Source organism: Manis pentadactyla, chromosome 5 (genome assembly GCF_030020395.1).
Source record: "Manis pentadactyla isolate mManPen7 chromosome 5, mManPen7.hap1, whole genome shotgun sequence".
NCBI classification, from domain to species: domain Eukaryota; kingdom Metazoa; phylum Chordata; class Mammalia; order Pholidota; family Manidae; genus Manis; species Manis pentadactyla.
Genome location: NC_080023.1, coordinates 69,058,129 through 69,071,643, shown reverse-complemented (window position 1 = coordinate 69,071,643; position 13,515 = coordinate 69,058,129).

The window sequence follows — 13,515 nt, the reverse complement described above, 5'->3', positions numbered from 1 at the left end:
TCTTACTCCATACTCTATATAATGACTTTTTGAGTAATCTCCTAATGAAAAAGTCCATTCATTCAGTAAGTAAATATGGAGGGCATACTACATGTTTGCCAGATATTATGATAAATCTTGGATGTGTAAAGAAAAATTAAATGCATCTGAAGAAATTAACCAAGATGGGTCCTATATACAGAATAACCTAGCTTGAATCCTTTTTTGCCACTTTCAACCCATTTTCTGCTCTGCAATTGGAGCAGTCATTTTGAAAGCAAGCATCAGCATAATTTTAGCTTATTCAGTCTTACAGTCATATGTAAGGTATCAACAATCCAGCACAGACTGGGTTGTGCCAAGCCCAGTCTATTCCTAGTTACTGTCTTCTGTAGTAGAAAATAAAGACCAGGTCCTTGGCTCTGGAGCAAAAGCTCTGGATCTCCTGCAAGCAATTCTTGACTCACTTCCCCAAGGGTAATCAGTACCATGAACTCTAGGTATAAATAAAGTCCAGAAATATTTCTTACCACAGGTACAAATGAGTCTCAGTGTGTAGTAATGATTCAGCTTGTGAAAATGGACTTGGGAGGCCAGCAGGAGGAGCTCTTGCACCATAGTACTGCACCCCAACAACAGTGAGCGCTCTCAGTAAGACCCCAACTGAAGAATCAACACGAAGGAACCATCAGTTGCAAACCCTGACAGGAAGAGATGTACATCGCATCTTCTACAAGAAATCAACTATCCCAGCAACTCAGCCAAGGAGAAACTATCAACCCTGAACTCCTGCTTTTCTCTAATGGACTTGCCTTCAAAACAATGCCTCCAACTTCCTCCTTCTTCTCCACAAAAATAACATTCCTCTCTACAGTTAATGATTCTGTAACATCCTACTATGTAGATAGATGGTGACTGCACTAAGAGGGGGTGAGGGCTTAATAATATGGGTAACTGTTGAATCACTGTGTTGTGTATTTGAAACCAACATACGATTGTATATCAACAATACTTTAATAATAAATAAATAAATAAATAATTTTTTTAAAAGCAGTAAAAAAATAACATTCCTCTACTTTGTTGGACTTGCCTTTGGTTTTTTCAATAGTCTGCTCATCCCAAATTGTAGTCCTCTGCTATTTCCAAATAAACCTATCTTTGCTAACAAAATAACAGACTTTTATTTTTAAGGCCAACCAACTATATACAACTATTCAGAGTCCAAATATACCACTGATTAAGACTCATGTCTAAAACATCTACGCTTTTCTTACTCCTTCAGTTTTTTCTTAAAAACAAAGGGTAAGTACTTACTTTACATTTTTGTAACTAAAGGATTTGTTCAGGTGATTTCCCAGAACACAGGAACTGCTCACAGTTGAGCCTAAATAAGATTCAAAAATACATCTGTTTTCATTCTCAGTTCAGGTAACCATTCCCCAAGTTTGGATCAGGGCTTCCATGGAGCAGGGCGCCGGCTCTTTTCCCACCTTTTTCTTCCCAAGCATTTAGGTCCTTGAGAAGACGTCCCCTGATCCTAACAGTAGTAGGGGTACCTTAGGTATCCTTGCTCCTAGCTTTCTGTATTTTTCCTGATAAACGCTTATCAGAATTATGCAATTAGGCCCTCGTAAGAGATTAGGTCTTTAATGTTTCCATCTCCACCTAAGTTATAAATTCCACAGGACCAACACTAACTACTTCTATTTTGTTTTTCAATGGACCTTCAGTAGCTAGCATGGCACCTGATTTAAAGTCAGATATTCAGTAGTTGTGAATTCGTGAATACAAGGAAAGTATAAGGCAGGATTCCTGCCCTCCAAGAATTTAGAATCTTATTAAGGAAAGAAAAAAAAAACAAGCAACACCTATGCCCATTAGTCAATAGTTAAGAGCCGAAATTTATTCATCCCACAAATATTTATTGTCAACGTTGACCTAGGCACTACTCTAGGGATTGAAAATAAAATGGGGTTAGAGGGGGACAGATTAATAATCTCTACTAACATGAAGCTCACATAGTATAGTTATCAATAGTTTTTCAAATTCTGTAGGAGTAAAAATAACTTTCTACAATGGAGAGGGATTTAAGAGAAACTAGAACTCTAGTAGGTGGGATACAGATTGTTAAAAAAAAAAAGGACATGGAAGGGATTGATACTGCCTGAATACTATGTTCCCCTCAAAATACATATTTTGAAATCCTAATCCCCAGATGACAGTATTAAGAGGTGGGTGGGTGGGGGCCTTTGGGAAATGATTAAATCATGAGAGCAGAGCCCTCAAGATTGGAATTAATGCCCTTAAAGAAGAGACTTCAGAAAGCGTGTTACCACGTGAAGTTACAGCAAGAAGAAGCCCTCATTAAACACCAAATCAGCCAGCACCATGCCAGAACTGTGAGAAATAAATGTTCATTGTTAATAAGCCACCTAGTTCATGGTATTTTTATTATAGCAGCCCAAACAAACTGAAACCAGGTTATAAGAAAATAAAATTCCGTAGAGAAAGAGCATGATCTTGGTGGGGAGAGGAGAAAAGACTGTGGTTAGGGCAGTGAGAAGATAAAGTGAATTAGGGAGGCTTCTAAGAAGCAAAGTAGTCTGCTATTTTAGGAAATGTATTAATTTGCTAGGGCCTTAACAAAGTACCACAAATTGGGTGGCTTAAACAACATAAATTCATTGTCTCACAGTCTGGAGGATGAAAGTTGGAACTCAGCAGGGTGGAGTTAGTTTTCCTGAGGGCTGCGGGAGGGGAATCTGTTCTGTACCTCCTTTCCGAGCTTCTCCTTTCCGAGCTTCTGGAGGTTTGCCTGCCATCTGGCGTTCCTTGGCTTGTAGGAAGCCCCTCTGCCTTCGTGTTCACGTGGCGTTCTCTCTGTGTGCACATCTCCCTCTTTACATGGCATTCTTTTTAGAACACCAGTCATATGGAGTAGGGGCTCAACATATGAGGTAACTTCAGTTTCTTCATCTCTAAAAGTGAATAATAAAAGCACTTATTTTATACTCTCCTATAAAGTAGTGCTTAACAAACCTGAATACCTTCAGAATCACCTTTTTCAAAAATGCCAATGCCTGGGCTTCATCTCTGATTCTGATATATTAGCTTCGTCCTGAATCCTAGGAAGCAAATTTTAAAAGTTACTCAAAGGGTGCTGGGGGGCTGGGCGACAGAAATACTACTACATACCTACCTGGTAAAATTTGTATCATATGATGGTATATGTGATTTTAAAATAATAAATAAAATATAAATCTTAAGTGATTCCTAAGATTCTGGTTTGGGAGCCACTGATGTGGGGACCTCTCACCAGTATACCTCACATGGTTAAGTTTTTCAGTGCATATTCTATGGCTGTGAATTATATATTGTCTTCAGTTAAGTCATTTTATAAAAGCAAAGATTTGCACTTGATTTCTTCCTACTTCATTTAATCATCAGGTTTGATATATTTGTAGTATGAAATGGATTCCCAGAAATGGAATTCCAATTTAATGACATTGCATCTCTGGATTATAAGGATTTGATTGACTAAAACCTTTGAGACCTGCAAAAGCTCCATGAACATCCATTCAAACCTCTGCAATCAGAAACTTCGCTAAGCTTCAACACAGCTTCTAGGAGCCTAAGGCCCCTCCCTGGGGCAATCCATCCCCAAGTTGCATTCTTGTCTAGAAAAAAGTACAGCTGTCAAAAGAATTTGCTGTTTGTTCTTCCAATACTTGATGATAGCACCCCCTCCCCACTCCCTGACCTCTTTCTAAGAACCTTTACTCAAAAGCGCTTACAATTGTAAATCCTTCTTCTGTTCCTTTGAGATGTCTTCATCTTTTCTACAACTCTGGAATGTGTTTCTCTAGGAACTGAAAGTCATTCCTTTGAAATGTAATCATCAGGAAGGATAGGATCTCTTTCTCCCAGTCTTTTGGGGAGGGTAAAAGCCTTATTTTGATAAATGCCAGTTAGAAGACACAGATGGTCTACTCATTTTACACTGACCAGCTCCCTTAAGCTGTTGTGGTAATTTGTCACTTCCCTGACTCTGCTCAAGCCCTCACTCACTCTCCCTCCTACTCCTTCATTCTCTCTTTAAAATGTCCAGTCACCTCTGCAGCAAATTGGAATAGAGCTCACCTCTTTCAGCAATGGCAGTAGTTACTAAATTAAATCTGTTTTACCACCTTAATGTCCAGCTTTGTTTACCTTTGACAATACCCAATGCCATCTTCTTGATACATAAAATGTTTGCAAATTGCTTTCTACTTCTGGAAGTCCTTTGCTTATGGAGACCATTTAATGAGCCTCAGGATCAGCTGTCCAGTGGATCTAGATATCCAGGATCCTAAACACAAAGCCTTAACCAACAGTACCTCAGACTGTGATTATATGAGGAGGTAGGTCTTTAAATAGGTGATTAAGTTAAAATGAAGTCATTAGGGTGGGCCCTAATCCACATTACTGATGCCTTTATAAAAAGAGGAAATTTGGATACGCGAGAAGAGACCAAAGATGCTCATGCACAGAGAAAGACCCCTTGAGGACACAGTGAGAAGGTGGTCATCTGCAAGCCAAGGAGACAGGACTCAGCAAAAGACAATCTGACCTTGATCTTGGACTTCTAGCCTCCAGAACTGTGAGACATACATTTCTGTTATTTAAGCTACCCATTCTGTGATTTTTGTTATGCTAACCCTAACAAAGTAATACAGCTGGGAAGCATATTCCCACAAGAGTATGCATTGAGGCTTAGGAAACACATTTAAGATTTGAAAAGTTCCTTTCTGTTATGTTCTAAGGCTAACTTTTGTTGGTGTCTCTTCTTATATCTCCTTGTGGTACATCAAGAAGGGGTATGTAAGATAATGTTCCTTTAGGAACTGTATCTCATACCTCTTGGACAAATCCTGTGTAAATCATACTTTGAAAATACTTGACCATATTGAAATATACCAAGGAGGACTCTATCATAGTAGGAGTCGAGCCACGCTTCATGAACCTTCCTATAAAAACTCCATATGGTGAGAGTGTATGGGGATTTTGAGGTAAAGATTGCATTATCATTATGCTGGGGTACACTTTAAGTGAAGGGGGGTTATACTTTTTAGGAAATTTAGACTATTTCTGATTTTATAATAAATTACCTCATTTTACCTTCTCAGAGTTTGGGGATATAGACCAATGACATTTCTGGTTCATAAGAGTATCTTGCATAGCTCTTTCAGCATTTCACCTATAAAATGAGGTTTCGGTTTTGTTTTAATTAATAGAGCATATTAAAGGACTTCCCCAGGTTATAAAAATAAAATCCATACTTATTTTAGCAAAATTTAAAGCAGGCAAGGAAAAGTTTCAATCTGCCCAGAAAATTTACAAACTATTGTTCAAACATGTTCAAAGCTTTGCAATTTGGGTTGTTAATGGATAATCTATTAGTATATTTTCAAAATAGTTCTTAGAGATTCCAGAGTTGCTCTATTTTTTCAGGTTTCCTGGGTTATCATATGCGAATTATGATATGGCGAAGTAAAACCAGGCAAAACTCTTCTCACCAGTGCTGCAGTATTGTTTGAATGGACTTGTCCCTGTCATGTGGGTTATTCCTCCATAGCATTTCATTGTCTTCTTTCTTTAGTTTTCTCTAATCTGGAAACAGTTTCTCAACCTTTGTGTTTCATGCCATTGACATTTACAAAGAGCACAGGTCAGCAGTTTATAAATGTCCTTCAACTTGGTTTATGTGATGTTTCCACATGAGAAAATTCAGGTTATGCACTTTTAGCAAGAATATTGCAGAGCTGGTATCATCTTCTCAGATCATCATATCAGGAGGTATCTGATGTTTGTCTCTTTATTTGGCTAAGGTGATGTTGGTAAAGTTATTTTTCCTCCTGTCATTCATAAGTGTATTTTGGGGAGATACTTGGAGACTATATAAAAGGCCTGTTACGCAAACTTTACCCACTGATTTTAATATCCATTACCTGTATCGATTATTATGATGATGATAGTTGCTAAAAGGGATTTTCTAAATTCATGTTTCCTTCTACATTTATTAGATGGCATTCTACTGTAAGGAGACGCTTTCTCTTACCTCATTTATACCAGTATGATTCAAAGATTCTTATTTTATTTAATGGGACATAATCCATTACTATCATTATTTATTTTGGTACTTAAATTGCCTACAATTTGGTCTGCATCAGCTCTTTTCACCTGATTCCTGTCAGGTTGGCATGTTTACACCATGAGCCCATTTGTATTTCCTGGCACCAAAAAAATGTTCCAGGTTCATCTAATATTTTCTGCCCCACCCCTTAAAATAAGCCCTTAAAAATGTCACCAAGGAGCATTAGCTCCTTTTAGTAAAGAAAGGAACAAATTATCCCTTTTAAAAAGTCTTTGAAACAATTCTATTGTGTGTATGAATCCAGTGTTTAGACTTTTAGTAAGTGATCTTTGTTACAGTTCCATTTGGCTAATGGCATTAGTCCATTAATCTTAATTACTAATTGCCTCCTATTCAAGAATAATGGTTATTAATCATAAGATGGGAAGTTTTCCTAAACATGATACCTTAGATGAAAGGACATGAGTGAAAGCTTTAAATACAAAATTTTAAAGCTTCTGTATTTTAAAAAATTGCCTTGAGCACAATTAAGAGTAAAAAAACTTCTCGGAAAAATTATTTTCAGTATTTAACAAACATATAAACACTTTCAAATCAGTAAGATATAAGAAGCAATAGAAAACGGGTCACTACTGATGTAATTCCCCAAAGAACAAATACAAATGGCCAAAAAATATGTCTCAGCTTCATGAGCAAGCAAAGAAGTACAAATTACACCAATTGAAACTACCTAACAGAAAAATCTTTATCTACAACAATGGCAAAGATTCTATTTAGTGATAGTTCATTTTTTTTCAAGGCACTCATTTCTTATGGAATTGCACATCAGAACTGATTTATTGTAGGACAATTTGATGGTTTTTAATTAAAAGGTTTTGGGTTTTCATACTAGGTAGGACACGTACTCCCCAGTCAGGTGTAATATTGCTAAAAAAACAGCATTCAACTGAGCAAATTTTAAAGACCTTGATAGCTTTATGCAAGAACTCATGAGTAAGGCAGCATCCAGTCAAGCAGACAGAAAGGAGCTCCAGGGACCAGGACAAACTGAAAGGCTTTTATAGGCAAAAGGGAGTGAGAACAAGGAAGTCATTCTAGACAAAAAAGCAGGTTGTTATACTAAGGTTACAATAATCTTGTTTATTAGTTTGATGTCTTTATTAGCTTCTGTAACACCCATGGGGAAGCTGAGACAGCAAATTCTGTAAGACTTCTGGGACAGTTGCTTGATTTTGCTCATGGAGCCCATCATTTATGGGTTGTAATGGAGTTTTCATTACTTAGGCATCATTGATTAAGTCATTGGCCATTGGTGATTGAATTCAATATCCAGTCCCTCTCACCTAAAGGTCAGGAAGGAGGCTGAGCTTAATCCTCTGATCAAGGTTTGGTTTCTCTGGCAACTAGAGTTCCCATCCTCAAGTCATCTCAGGAAGCTCCAAGGGTAGTATTAGGAGCACTGCTCCTGAAAGCAGGGACAAAGACCAAATGTATTTTTTATTATATGTGTGACATGGTATCCAAATTATGGTTTTTATTTGCATCTCCCTAATGATTAGTGATTTTAAAAGTATTTTTTCGTGTGCTTATTGGCCCTCAGCTCTTTGGAGAACTATGTATTCAACCCTTTGCTCATTTTTTTCATTGGGTGGTTTTTCTATTTGTTGCTGAGTCACAGTTCTTTATATATATTCTGTATATTAATCCCTTATCAGCTATATGGATTGCAAATATTTCTCCCTTTCTATGGGTTGCCTTTTCATTCTCTTGATATCATCCTTTCATGGGCAAAAGTTTTTAATCTGATGAAGTGACATTTGTCTTTTTTCCTTTGTTGCCTGTGCCTTTGTTTGCTATCACATCCATGAAATCATTGCCAAATCAAATGCCACAAAGCTTCCCCCCTATATTTTCTTCTAAGAGTTCTATAGTTTTAGGCCTTATGTTTAGGACTTTGGTCCATTTTGAACTAGTTGTTGTATATGGTGTAAGATAAGGGCCTAACTTCATTCTTTTGCATTAGTTGAAAAGACTGATCTTTCCCTTTCTTGTCAAAATTGTTTGTGCTTATCTGTGAGGGCTTATTTCTGGTCTCTTGGAATAGTATTATATTTTATCTTTTTAATCTTTTCGATGGTTACTATCCGTAAAACACAAATTACTTGAAAATCTTTTCATATCAGCAGTGTTCTTGCTTAAATGAAGGCAAAAAACTTAGTGTTGGGGGCTAAACAAAGTAATTATTAATTATTAATTAATTATTATTCATTCTTGTCTTCACTGTGTTGCTCAACCAAACACACTGTGGGATCCCTGCCTCCATTTTGTGTCCGCCATCTTGAATAGCTGTGTCCTTTACATGACCCCTGCCTCCATTTTGTGTCTTCCATTTTGAATAACTATGTCCCTCCATTTTGTTTTGTGTCCCCCATTTTGAGTTTCCCCGCTCAAGCCACGCCCATTCCCATGGAAACCTTGCCCAGCAACCTTCCTCAGCCACTCAGCTAAAGTCACAATAGACCCCCCCCTTGGAAAGCCCCTAACTGTTCCAAAAGTGTAAAAGCAAAAAGGGAACTTTGTTCAGGGTCTCAGACCCAGTCCTGTGTTTTGACGGGCCACTGAGACCCTAGTTTGAACTAGCAATAAAGACCTATTTTGCTCTTACATCTCGCGACTGAGGCTGGTGACTACGGCTCCACAAGGGGGACTCAAGGAAACAGGGCACAACATTTGGGGGCTTGTATGGGATCCCCATGAGGAGCAGCAGCCCCAGCCACCGGGTAAGGTCTTTATTGAATCTGGAAAGTGACTAGTCATGCCAGCTGCAGGCCGGCTGGAATAGAGGGGGCAGAAGTCCTTCCGTAGGACCTGTCCCCATCTGGTTCAGGGCAACGGAAGGCCAGGGCCAGCGAGCGTGCTGGGAGGCAGTTGACCCAGGAGGCAGAAGTCCTTCCGTAGGACCTGCCTCCATCTGGTTCAGGGCAATGTAAGACCGGGGCCAGCGGACGCGCCGGGAGGCTGTTTCAGGCTCAGGACAGTAGCAAACAGTCCTGGGTCTCTGGGGTCAGTCATCTCTAGAGAGAAGACTAACTGAAAGTTATTTCTGTCAGACTTCTGGGAAAATTTGTTTTCTGGTTGGTTTCGTTAGACTTATTGTCCTGATTTGTGTTGTCATTATTTACTTTTGTTAGTCATATTGTCCTGTTTTGTATTGTCATTGTTGTCTGGCCAGTTCTGACTTTTTCCCGCTCTCACTCTTACTCTCACAGACATCATCCAACTATGGGGCAAGGGCAATCTTCGCCACTGACCCTCATGACTGACCATTTTTCTGATTTCAGAACCAAGGCTCGTAATCTTAGTTTGGAAGTCCGGAAGAGCAAACTCATAACCTTTTGTTCCACAGAATGGCCTGCCTTTGGTATGGGATGGCCCCGAGAGGGATCTTTCACCCTGTCTGTGATTCAGGCGGTTTGAGACAGAGTCATGGACCCAGGGCCCGGAGGCCACCCCAACCAGGTCCCCTACATACTCACCTGGCAGTACTTTGTTAAGAACCCCCCTCACTGGCTAAAACCTTTTCTCTTTCCACCCGCTCCCACGGCACCTACCCCCCCAGGGCCACCACCCCCAGCAGTCCAAGCCACGATAGCAACCACCTCGGACGACAAGAAGCCAGCAGGCTCCAAGGTCCTCTCAGAGTTGGCCCCCTATCCTAGTGCTCTTGATTTGGAGGCCGAAGCAGTCCAACCCACTGCACCAGTGTTACCACCTCGCCCTCCCCCATATCCGCGGGCCGGCAGTCCGCCTCCGGAGGACCCTGAGCCCAATCAGGCCCTCCCCACCCAGGGACGGCTACCAGGGGGGGCAGGCTTTTGGCATCAGGGGTAGACACCAGACTAGCAAATCCTCTGCCTCCACGGACACGGATTCAGACGACTCCAATGTCCAAGCCCTTCTGGTCCAAGCAATCGGGCCCCGGAGGTCCGATGGGGGTTGTAATTATCAATACTGGCCTTTCTCCTCTAGTGATCTCTATAATTAGAAAACCCAAAATGCCCCTTTCTCTGAGAAACCCCAGGGTCTTATTGACCTGGTAGAATCTATCCTTTTTACCCACAGTCCTTCTTGGGAGGACTTCCAGCAGCTCCTCCAAGTACTTTTCACCACTGAGGAAAGGGAGAGGATCTTCACGGAGGCTCGCAAACTTGTGCCAGGCATCGACGGCTGTCCCACCATGCAGCCCCACCTCATCGATGAAGGATTCCCCTTAACGCGCCCCAACTGGGATTTTGAAACAGCAGAAGGTAGGGAGTGTCTCCAAATCTACCACCAGACTCTGATGGCCGGTCTCTGGGCAGCCACCAGGAAGCCTACTAATTTGGCCAAGGTAAATGCCGTTAGACAGGAGCCCCACGAGAGCCCAGCCACTTTCCTCGAGAGATTAATGGAAGCATTTAGACAATACACTCCCCTAGACACTTCAGCAGATGAGACAAGGGCCGCCTTAGTCTTAGCTTTTGTCAACCAGGCAGCCCCTGATATCAGAAGAAAGTTACCTAAGGTAGATAGACTCGGGGAGCAGACTATACAAGACCTACTCCAAATAGCAGAGCAGGTCTACAACAACTGAGAAACCCCCGAAGAAAGAGAGGACAGGATCCGGATGGAAGAGAGGAAAGTTAGGGCAGAAGAAAACTGAAAAAATCAAAAGGAACTAGCCCGCATCTTCCACTTGGGGGCCCAGGACGGCCGTCCGCCCCGAGGCTCCTTGGGCCCCTTAAGGGGAGAGAGACAGGAGAAAGGAAGAGGGGTTTACTCCTGCACCTGCCCAGGAAATGGCAGCTTATTTTGGAATGGAGGAAAGTGGGGCCTTTTCCCGGAAAACTAGGACCCACCCAGTGTGCCTACTGAAAAGAAATGGGGCACTGGAAGAATGAGTGCCTCCGCTGGCATTGTCCTCACACCTCATGAGAAAGGCGAAAAACCCAATGAGGCCCCTAGACATCGCGTGATGTATGCAGGAGAAGACAGCAACTGAGGGGGTCGGGACTCGATAACTCTACAGATTGAGGGGAACCAGATACTAACTAATTTACACTCCTCTACCCACCTGGGTGAAAAGAAGACTCGAGTGCTCTTAGAAAAAGCCAAGATCTGGATCCCGGGGGCCAAGGCCCACATACAGGCTCTCTTGAGATTATGTACTGCATGCCAGGTAATGCAACCGGAAAGAGTTAAAGGGACACACACAGGACTTCACCTTCGGGGCCACCCACCAGGGCAACATTGGGAAGTGGACTTCACTGAGGTGAGACCTGGCCAATACGGGTACCGGTACCTGCTAGTGTTAGTAGATACCTTTTCCAGGTGGGTGGAGGCATTCCCCACAAAAAGAGAAACAGCACTAGTAGTGGGTAAGAAATTACTAGAAGAAATCATGCCTAGATGGCCTGCCCTCGACCATAGGATCAGACAATGGACCAGCATTCTCTGCAGAGGCTATACAGACGGCGGCTGCCCACATGGGGGTAGATTGGAAATTGCATTGTGAGCACAACCCCCAGAGTTCAGTACAGGTAGAGGGGATGAATCGGACCTTAAAGGAGACCCTCACTAAATTAGCACTAAAGACTGGCAGAGATTGGGTGACCCTCCTTCCCTTCACCCTGTTCCGAGCTCGGAACACCCCTTATTGGTTAGGACTGACCCCTTTTGAAATCATGTTCGGGGCTCCCCCTCCTATCTTACCCCACTCAGCCTCAACTCCTGAATCCCTGGGACACCCGGCCCATCGGGAAGCCTTGGAGAGGCTGGAGGAAGTACACTGGGAGGTGTGGCCCCTCTTATGAACTGTGGCAGGGAGCCCCAGCCACCAGAGGCACAACATGACCTCAACCCAGGAGAAGAAGTATGGGTAAAACATCACCGTTCCAAAATTTTGGAACCTAGATGGAAAGGGCCTTATGTTGTGCTCCTTACCATCCCTACAGCCCTTAAGGTAGACGGCATTGGGCCGTGGATCCATTACTCGCACATCCGGCAAGCCAACCCAGAGAAGACACCTGCACCTGCTGGGGAACAGTGGACAGTGAAAGCGCACCTGCAGAACCCCCTTAAGCTGAAGTTGCATCGCCACCAATGTCACCAACTGAATGCAGACCCATAGTGGGACAAGAATGCCCACTCAGGCACAAAAGAAAAGGGTGGAATGTGGGACCCCTGCCTCCATTTTGTGTCCGCCATCTTGAATAGCTATGTCCCCTACATGACCCCTGCCTCCATTTTGTGTCTGCCATTTTGAATGACTATGTCCCTCCATTTTATTTTGTGTCCCCCATTTTGAGGTTCCCACTCAAGTTACGCCCATTCCCGCGGAAACCTTGCCCAGCAACCCTCCTCAGCCAATCAGCTAAGGTCACAATAGACCACCCCCCGCTTGGAAAGCCCCTAACTGTTCCAAAAGTATAAAAGCAAAAAGGGAACTTTGTTCAGGGTCTCAGACCCAGTCCTGTGTTCTGACGGGCCACTGAGACCCTAGTTCGAACTAGCAATAAAGACCTATTTCGCTCTTACATCTCACGACTGAGGCTGGTGACTGCGGCTCCACACGGGGGACTCAAGGAAACGGGGCACAACAACACAAAACTCAGTGCAACAAAACCCAGAAATGTGCAATACTAATTTTGCTGGCTTTTAATCATTTAAAAACAGTAACTTAACATATGGTGTGTGGAAAATTGTCAAGCCTTGGTCTTCTCACACCACTTAATTTATATCAAATAATCTAACCCAACACGGGCATACCTGTCCATTCAACTACAGGAATGATGATTAAAATTTGGGTATTCTTTAAATTAACCTGAGGCCTGGATTTTCTAAAAGCAAAAAAACAAAGAACCTCTACCTCTAATTCCACACCCACCCTCTCCACCACACACAGATACACACACACACACGCGCGCGCGCGCGCGCGGCAGAACATCGCTGAAGAGTTCTAGAAAAGAACACTTTCTGAAACGGGTATTACTATTGTAGAAGTTTCAATGGATGAACGGCAGTATCATGCATTTTGAAAACCGTAAACGAGGCATTTCCATTGTGAGCGTCACAAAGCAATGCTTCTATTCTGTCAGCAGTGCTCATTTCTGTAGCTTTGTACATATATGCCACTGGCCCCTCATCAGCAGCTGGCCACCCAAACGCGCTCGAGGCCCTCTGCGGAGGTGTCCGACTCAGAACGGCCGGCTGCGCGCGGTCTTCAGCAGAAGCCAAGCGGCACCGCGAGCGCGCAGCGGAGTTGAGCGCCGGCCCGTCGCGTCCGCCCCACCAGGGGGCGCCCGCGTCCCCCCGCCCGCCCAGTGCGCCGGCGCCGGCCCCGGCCCCGCCTCCTCGCTCGGGCC